The sequence below is a fragment of the Opisthorchis viverrini genome (assembly GCF_000715545.1).
Source record: "Opisthorchis viverrini unplaced genomic scaffold opera_v5_10, whole genome shotgun sequence".
NCBI lineage: Eukaryota > Metazoa > Platyhelminthes > Trematoda > Opisthorchiida > Opisthorchiidae > Opisthorchis > Opisthorchis viverrini.
In genome coordinates, this window is record NW_008751666.1 from 3,985,127 (window position 1) to 3,994,804 (window position 9,678).

Consider the following 9,678-nt stretch of genomic DNA (forward strand, 5'->3'; position numbering starts at 1 on the left):
CTACCCAGTCGTTCCTTTTAAGCTGGTCTGGATGTCTGGGTCCGCACAATTAGTTCAACCGAGTTCCGAATCTACACAAGAAAGAAGCAAGGCTGCGTCCTTGGTAAGTCGCGTTTCAGCCTGCATTTAGTGTTCATCCGCGCAGCGGTATCTACTCACTGTAAGGATGGCGAACCAGTTCAACATATCTTGATCGTTCATATTGATCCACTTCTTCGGCAAATCACTGTCGTCCAATAGCCGTACGCTGGTGTTTGTTGTCGGTTGTGACTAGTTCTTGCATTCTGAGTCTGAGTTATGCTGACTGACTACGGATTAAGTAAACTCACTTTCTCTAGGGCTAATGCACTTAAGACACCGTTAACGAGATTATTTGTGCTAGTAACACAACTGGAGATTGAACCAGATGCGCCAATGATACTTCATTTGTTGTTGGGAACCAACTGGCAAGTTTTGGAAAACATTCCCCCAAGTGTAGCGATCGGTTGCAAGGCTCTCGCAGGTATTGGTCCGATATTGGTTCCAGTGTAATGGGCCGTAAATATCCTGTTCCAGACATTGACCATCGGCCTTAACGTTGTTGATCCAGATTTTTATTTCTCCACCCTGACGATAACGCCATTCTTACACGATTTGAGAGCAAGATAATCTCGGACGATGTCTGTGTTGGCATCCAGGAGTATGCCAAACTATCGGAGTCGAATCTGTTGTTTAGATGTTCGACGCCAAAATACCGACGGCGAACCTCATCATTTGACACGCGTTGCTGAAAACGTAATCTAAGAATGTTTGTCGGACACCAATGCCAGAAAATCTCTATCTTGTTTATGCCCGGTCAGGTTTTGTAACCATAAAGTGAAACAGATAGGTAGCAAACTGATAGACTTGAACCTTTTACCGTGCCAAAGTTCATAATTTGCAAGCATTGTCTAAGCACGCCGCTACTTTATTTTTATCCTAGATGATCGGTCGAAAAGTTGAGTAGAGGTGTCTGAACCGACAACCATTTACAAGCGCTACTCAGTTTACTGTGAATGACTCGTTAGATTAGATCCCTGACACAGAAAAGACTATTTTTCAACCAACATCGAAAACCGAAAGCCTCAGCTGACCATATTCACCTAGCATTCGAAAGTGTATCATCTTGCACTCCTGAACTGCTCACTCGCTGAAATACAACCCAGGAAAAGCGCAATCTTGGAAGTCGTTTTGGTGCCAAATTTAATTTACCACTACAATAAAATTAGTTGAAAAATTAGTTAAAAATTAAATGCTTGTTTGCGAGGTTGGTTAGAGTGTGAAAAACTGTTGGATGCAACCTCAGAGGAATTCTTCAGCTTGTACTAGGTTGAAGGAATATACTTAGAATCGGAAACGTCTGGTTTCTAATCCTGGTTCTCCTCCACAAGTGAAGTCAGCCATCGAGAGGTAATTATTTCAGTTTCACCATCGCTTGGAATCAGACATTTTGATGGAGCTCAGAATCTATTACATTTTGGATAGGTGTATGAAGAACCACCTCCTACTCGCTCTCCAGCTCCCAAGCTAAGTTGACCGCATCCTCGAGTTTACGCAACTTTTAGGAAATTTTATGTTCATCATGGGCACATTTCGTTGAGTGAAACATCTCTCATATGAGGCAATTTGCCATTGCCAAAGTATAATATTTAAAGCCTTACAGGCAGTGTAGCGAGATCCGAACCATAGAATCATGAAACGCATGTTCCTAATGTGTCTCAATGAGGAGAAAACAGCTAAAGCTTTTCCTTAGTTTTTGACTACTGATTGGTTTAATGCATGTCTTAGGTCAACTCCGGCTGAAGGCTCATCCAACGGTCGTACGTTTCATCCCATCCCTATTGATGATAAATTTAGCGAAGTTGTGACACTTGAGGCAGTGATTTGACATTATTGTGCGCTTGCGGTAAAGTTCATTTCATCATGAAGCTTACCACTGTGTTATGTAGTTCAGAACACGCAAGTCTGACATTTCAACCGTAAAGCAGAATCAGAAATGTTGGGTTGCACTTCGTCGTTGTTCGGATGTTTGTATGCTTGGTTATATCCGTGTTCTCCCTGTGGCAGCGGTCTTGAAAATGCCTATTTAGGACTAGACAGCAAAGCGTGAATCAACAGCCAACAAGCTACATCACTTTTGCAGTTTTGTTTTGCGTTCCGTTCTGTTTCATTTAGAGCCCAACCATTCCTACATCCCAAGTGAACAAGACTGTAAATGTATTTCGGGAACATGAATCCCATGATGTTGACGTTTTCCTACTATAGCCACACCACTCTCGCTTGAACGGCAGTGTTCATGTTTTGGCGTAATTATTCCGGTGAGTCCACACCAGATGTCCGGGGTTCAAATCCCCTCAAGGCCATTGGATATGCACTGCTGATGAGCTCTAATAAGAGCGAAACTCGAGTCCAGTGCTTCCCTTTGATGTGGATTCACCGGAATAATTACGCCAGAACAGGAACACGACCGTTCAAACGAGAGTGGTGTGGCTATGAACAAAAATACTTATCCCGCAAAACCCCCAAAATAAGTTTCCGTATTACTGTGTTCCTATAATATAGACTTTCTGGTACGGCATCAGTTGACGGTCGCCTTTACCTCCTATTGATAGAAAGGCTGGTATATTTGGCAACTGGTCCCACTTTATCAAAACGATTTCTTCCAAGGATAACCCCTCGGAGAAATCAATTGAAATTTGCTACAAACCATAAGAGTTTTCTTGGGAGACGTAGAAGTTCATGTAAAATGGCCCAGCGGAAACTAGGAAGGAGGTAAATGCGTTCAAGTTGCAGTTTGTGACTTTACGATCAGAATATGCCATACAGGTTGGCACGTTGAACCAACCTATGAACAATGAAGAGCCTTCGAACATCAATCGGTCTTTTGATAATGAAGGAGGATCCATCCAATACCATACATTCCCACCGCATTTCTCGTGAGAACAGAATGGATAGAATACTTATGGTGTAAGAACTAATCGCTGTAATACTACACGCTCGACATGTACATATCCGATGCATCCCAGGCTTGAACGAACTCATCACGCGGTTGTATTTAAGGAACAATTGAACTTCTCTGACTCACAAAAGTAGTTTGTACAAAAATAACGCTCAGGCAGTTAAGGTGAGTGATGCTAAGGCCCAGCTGCGTGGTTCTCTTGGGTTAGACACGAGAAACAGAGACAACGGAGAACGCCTACTCCAGATGTGTGCCGATCAAAAAGTGTTCATCAGCAATGCAAAGACAAGTCGGCCGCCAGTAAATCGAATTAGACCACATTACCACCAGATACAGATGGTGACAGTCGATCACTGCCAACCGCTCCTTCTGAAATACCAGACTGAACTCCGACCATCCATCTGCTCGTTGCTACTTTTCGTTATATTTTCCAGGACTACGCGAACTACGAACAATTCGCTAGGCCACTAAGAAGTCCATGCACCTAAGAATAAAACAGAATTATCAGAACAGGTTCCAACAACACTTGCCGTGTGGCACGACATTGTCTACTAACGGCCATTAGTAACAGATATCGAAAGCACTAACAAGCGTAGGAATTCTCACCCACAGTATAGCCCAGTCACCCTCAATCAATCTCTGATAAGACCATGGTTTACGGAGGGCCCGGCGACAGATTCCTCCTGGCTGAAACCGCAGTCCAAACCGACGCATCATTCGGCGCTGGACGACACCGAGTGTCCAAGCAGATAAAGAAGATTGATGGGCCCAAAAGGCCAGAGAATTAGGAGAGGTTAGAAAACGTGTGTAGCTTGTTCCCCCTTATTCGTTTGACTCGTAGTCGGGAGCCATCTGGTCAGCGAATCTATCAGGGAAGAGGATAGCCATCTGATAACCACCCAAGGAGAACTTCTGGACCAGTGGGTCCAGTGTTCCGAAAAATAATACAGCCGGAGTTCAACTGTGAACGTTAAATCTCCTCCAGCCTCAGAAGTATCCAATTGTGTATCACTACTCAAACGTACTCGTGCTACTTATCCTGGCGACCTACCACGTGCCATGTCCAAGGATGATGGTGAATTCTTCAGCCAGTTTCAAAGAGTGAAATCAATGTAGCAGTGAATGTAGTAGACACAGAGGTGTAAGTTTAACTTTTGTTGTAACAACGCTTCCAGTATCACTGATTCTGGGGCGTCTTACGGTAGCCCGAGAATTATCGACCCGTGAGAATCACACAGGATTTTGACCGGTTATCAGTTACGTCGTCCACATTTTGACACTCCATCAGGTGTTAGAGCGAGACCATATGTACAGGCAACTCAGAATCTTGGTTTTTTGACTTCAACGGTGTGTTCGCTTCCGTCGGTCAGTCAGTGCTCAACAGGATATGCCACAGAAGTTTGTGAACATAATCCGTTCCCTATGTTCATATTCCTTGTGACGTGTGAGTTTACGGTGTGCCTACCAGAAGCTTCTCCACAAAAAGCTGTATCCTGTAAGGATGTCCGCTCTCTCCGTTCTCGTTCGGTTTTCATTGATGTAAGAATGAGATGAACGTTGGGATATCTCCAATGATCGGCATTCGAATTTTTGTCGTTGAGAACCTTATCAATCTGGAAGACGACGTCCAAGTACAATCTCTGTTGCACAAGCTGGCCATCTCCACACTGCCCTTCGGAATGCGGCTCGCATCTACAAAATGTAAAGTCATGCTTCAGAACGTGCAGTTTCCGAACGTACCCCTTAAAATTCAAGCATAATCCTTAGAGGTTGTGAAGAACTTTGAATATCTCGGTAGTTGTATTAGCTCTGATGGAAGTGTGTCTCAAAGGCCGGAACAACATTTTCTAATTTACGTCACTTGTGTCCAAACGGAATATCACTGGGTCTCAAGGGTCACGTGTTCCAGGCTACACTATGGGCTGTGTTGTTGTATGGCTGCGAAATCTGACCTGTGCAGACCAATGATGTGAGGTGTTATGAGATATTTAACCACCGATAGCTCAAAAGCGTTGCTGGTTGCTAGGAGTCTGTATCAAGCAACATAGCTGGGGATAGAGTATTGCCACAATCCACATTATCATATTGTTTGCTCGCTGCGTGACCGAACCGTAACATATTTGGCGACGCAAGATGGAGGCAGAACAACTCAAAGTAATGTTTGAGCAACAACTGCAACTCATCAAAGTACTTACGGAGCGACTATCAACTACATCTTTGGCTTCACCGGCGGCGTCGAGTGTCCCACAGTCGGTTGATGGAATCGCTGGCAGTATCAACGAATTTTGCTACACAGAGGTGTAAGTTTAACTTTTGTTGTAACAACGCTTCCAGTATCACTGATTCTGGGGCGTCTTACGGTAGCCCGAGAATTATCGACCCGTGAGAATCACACAGGATTTTGACCGGTTATCAGTTACGTCGTCCACATTTTGACACTCCATCAGGTGTTAGAGCGAGACCATATGTACAGGCAACTCAGAATCTTGGTTTTTTGACTTCAACGGTGTGTTCGCTTCCGTCGGTCAGTCAGTGCTCAACAGGATATGCCACAGAAGTTTGTGAACATAATCCGTTCCCTATGTTCATATTCCTTGTGACGTGTGAGTTTACGGTGTGCCTACCAGAAGCTTCTCCACAAAAAGCTGTATCCTGTAAGGATGTCCGCTCTCTCCGTTCTCGTTCGGTTTTCATTGATGTAAGAATGAGATGAACGTTGGGATATCTCCAATGATCGGCATTCGAATTTTTGTCGTTGAGAACCTTGTCAATCTGGAAGACGACGTCCAAGTACAATCTCTGTTGCACAAGCTGGCCATCAGATTGTGTCAACAGATTCGCAACGGGGTAATTAGAGAACGGATATTCGGTTGTATAGCAGGTACGTGACTCGCGAACAGCATCCGGCACTGTCAACTGCGCTGCGTCGATCATGTGCTACTCATGTCGAAACATCTTCTACAGAGGTGGAATTTGTTCTCTGTGCCTCAATCAGAATAGTGCGAACGGCGAAGTGGACAGCGTATGACTTGGCGAAGCGGTTTGCAAGAGATTACGATTAGTTTGGGTGTTTTTGATGTTGTTCTTCTTCCAGAATATGGTCCTCGTGACCCCTTCTGCGCTTGTCTGAAATGGTGGCTGATCGGTGGCTGTCTTTGACGTTTCTGCTGTCAGTTTCTTTCCAGACTGTCTGCTTGAACGCTTGGCAATGTAGACTACTCAGAATGCTTGCGAAAGACCAGCATCATGTCCCCTCCCTCACCCATTCGTTTCTTTTCTTTTCGCCTCAAGGCTTTCAATATGATGATTTAAACGTTGTGGATGTACGGCAGTGTACGGCACTGATTTGCGGCACTGACTGTGATGACAACTGGCCACGAAATCACAGTTTTTCTAGCCTCTAACAATAGCCTTGTAAATTGACAGTGAATAACATCACGACAGGACTTCTAGCTACTTTAGTCAGATTAAAATTTCAAAGACCCACAGTTTTTTTCACTCTGAGTGTCAGTCTCCTGAAAATGACCTCCTCGTTCTACAAGCACCAGCCTTGTAAGTTGTGCAACACTAGCAACTTGACTTTCCAAGCATGTATAGAACCAATACTGTGTCGTCCAGTTCCGCAAAGTTAAAGTCAGAAATGCACTTCTGGCCGAAATCCCGATTTGTGGCAATAAAAAATCAAGCTGTCAGGTTACCGGGCAGCAGAAGAATGGACCTGTCTATATAGTACGTTAATGACATCGTAACGGGAATACAAGAAACACCTGTAATGCAAGCGATGATGCAAACGGTTATGCATAGGATATTGGCAACAGGTATAAGACGGTTTTGTTGTGGCTGTTTGTGGGAAATGGAGAATGCACGTTTACACCACTTTCGTCTAAAAAAGTGATAACGCGCTAGCCTCATGTGTCAGATGTGCGGAGTTCAAGCCTGGTGCGGCCAAGGATACGTACTACTGATTAGCTTCGAGAACGAAACTCGAACCCAGTTCATTCTCGCTTTGATGCGGACTCACCACAATGATCGTGTGAGAACAGGAGGATGACTGTTCAAAAGAGGGTGATGTGGGCACGTATTCTACAAGAATGTTTGCCACATCGTAACGGCGAAAACGATGCAGAAAAACAGTATGGAGTCCACCGCCTGCTTTCAGACCAATAACTAAGAAAAAATGAAGAAATTCAGCGTATTTTTTTTCGCATCCATCTGAATCACAGTAGGGTAGTAAGATGGGTGAAGAAGTGTGGTGAACGGTTTAAGGTAACTTACCATTAGCCATGTGAGTGTGAATCACCCCATACTGGCAGGCCGGTTGTTTTAAGCCACTAGTTGGTCTATCTCATCAGCAAACATGCCCAGTTTCTTCAACCCACACTAGATATAACTGCAAACATAATTTTTCAATCATTTTTGTTGACAGATTAAGGCCAAATGAAACAGAAAAGCTGAAATTGCAAACCAATATTTACAAACTGTAAAAAGGCTAAACAAATGAAGCTTACTGTTGAAATCAAGAAGCCTAGATAAATATGTGTACCCCTAAAATTATCTTTGAGTGTTTGGCTTGCAACTTGGTGTGAAAATGCTTCAGGATGCCTACGACAACATACCTCTGAAAGATTTTCTGGTTCTTCGGTCTATTTAGAGACACAAGTTGTTCGAAATTTTATTGAAATGAGAGATGAGCTATCCGAAAATGGTTGTGTGATCAGAAGAGAAGAGAAACTGGGTTGTGTTACCACATTTGGTGGAAAATACAAGCGTGCGCACACAGCGACTTGTTCAGGAAAGAGATTTCCCTCCCGCCTTTGGTGACGAGTTGTACCAAGAATATGACATGAGCGACATTCAGCGAAATGACGAGATCGTGCATTTGGATGCCCACACGAGGTTTGTGATGCACTACGAACGTTCGGAGAATGTGTCATCCATTCCGCGGTGAAGCTAGATGGCCAATGACGAGCATACGTGTCTCCCGCATTCTTGTAACTGGACCTCCGCATCTGTTTGTTAACATGCGGGCTGCAAACGGAGCTCGTATTTCGCAGCGTTTCATCGGTTTTGCAATGGTTTAAACCAAAATCAGTCAACCGTCTGCATGAATCTGTTGGTAAAGTCTCAGATCCCAATATTGACCTGCACATCGGCACCGGACATAATAATCGATGAGAGGGTAGACTACTATCTGTTGTGGAATAGCTCCTCACATCCGATATCCCAACTCCCGCATAGGATGGGGGGCTGTAATTCCCAGGTAAACTCGAAGTTATGTTGTCGTGTCCCTGGCATAGTTTAGGTGAATTAGAATACGACCGTTGGGTTTGAGTTTCGGAAACCTTGGTTGCGCTTGTTTCCATATCTTTTTCTTGTCAAAAATTCAAAACCCATCACCGGTAACTCGTTGTAAACATTGAGAGATCATAGACTTGGGCGATTTTTCAGGGGCGCCGGATAATCTGTTTTCAAGCGACAACCACCCGCTACATAGGGCTTCATCAATTTATGCATGTGGCATTGGGCATACGTGCTGCTCTTCAGTGAACGACCGATCACGTGCGTTCATTGACCACAATTTCAAAGGAAATTTGAGCTGTAGACATCATTGGGTATCTTTACAGAAGCCAACATAAACGGTGACCCTGCAACCACCATCATTTCCAGTAGAGTGTAAGATGATAATCACAGTACACTCGTACACAAAAGACACCTAGAGAATGTTATCTCCTACAACTCATTGCGAAAGCGAAACAGGCAGAAGCTACAAACTGCAATGAAAAGGGTTTGCGCACATCTATATAGGTGATCAACCAAAAGCTTCTTAACGATATCAAAAACGACTGGAAATGAGGCAATCATTTTACTTGTCGTGAATGTAGGTTCGAACCATCAGGAAATCTATGTAGTGGCTACAGCAAAAACAGTTTTGCTAAAGTTGCAAACCAGTTGATGTCACCACTGACATCAAATATAATGAATGTACCTGGACTCCATTCACCGCTCACCAATGTGCACTCAAGCACAAATCGAATATATATGCTTTACCACGTTTGCACTCTCTTCCTCCATCTTCTAAGGCTTTTATTCAAGAGACATTAGCAGAAAGTGTCAGTTAATGCTTGGCTAGAGCTATTCCGTCTTAATTGTCCAGTTAATTTGAAAGGGTGACCATATTTAGAACCTAGTCCAGAAATTACCTATTCATCACTCTGAAGACCGTGACTACAATCATTTATCCATTGAAAATATCTGTATATTCCATAGTTCTAGGGATTGGAGAAACCAGTAAACTGAAACAAAAAATTAAATCCAGTATTGAACAGATGTGTTGCTGACGAACAGGTTGAGTAGATATGTTTCTGTTCATACTGTGTGTGCATATGGGCTTCGGAATACAACAAGACTGGGAAAATCCTACGAAACCCACAATGAGCCCAACATCTGTCTCGCCCGGTTACAAGTCCATTAGTTACGTGTAATCTCTAGAATCTAAACTAGCTAACCACCAGAAGTTGTCCTCAAGTGGATTTCTGAGATCCTGTGCGCGTATCATTGCTGAAAACGAAGACTCGATGCAACCCTCTTTATCGTACACAATGGCGACAATCCTTAGTGTGTAGCTACCCTTTCGCCGCATACATGATTGTCCAGGTCATCGCCACTCGCTGGACCATGAGAACTATTTTTTTTTTTTTCAC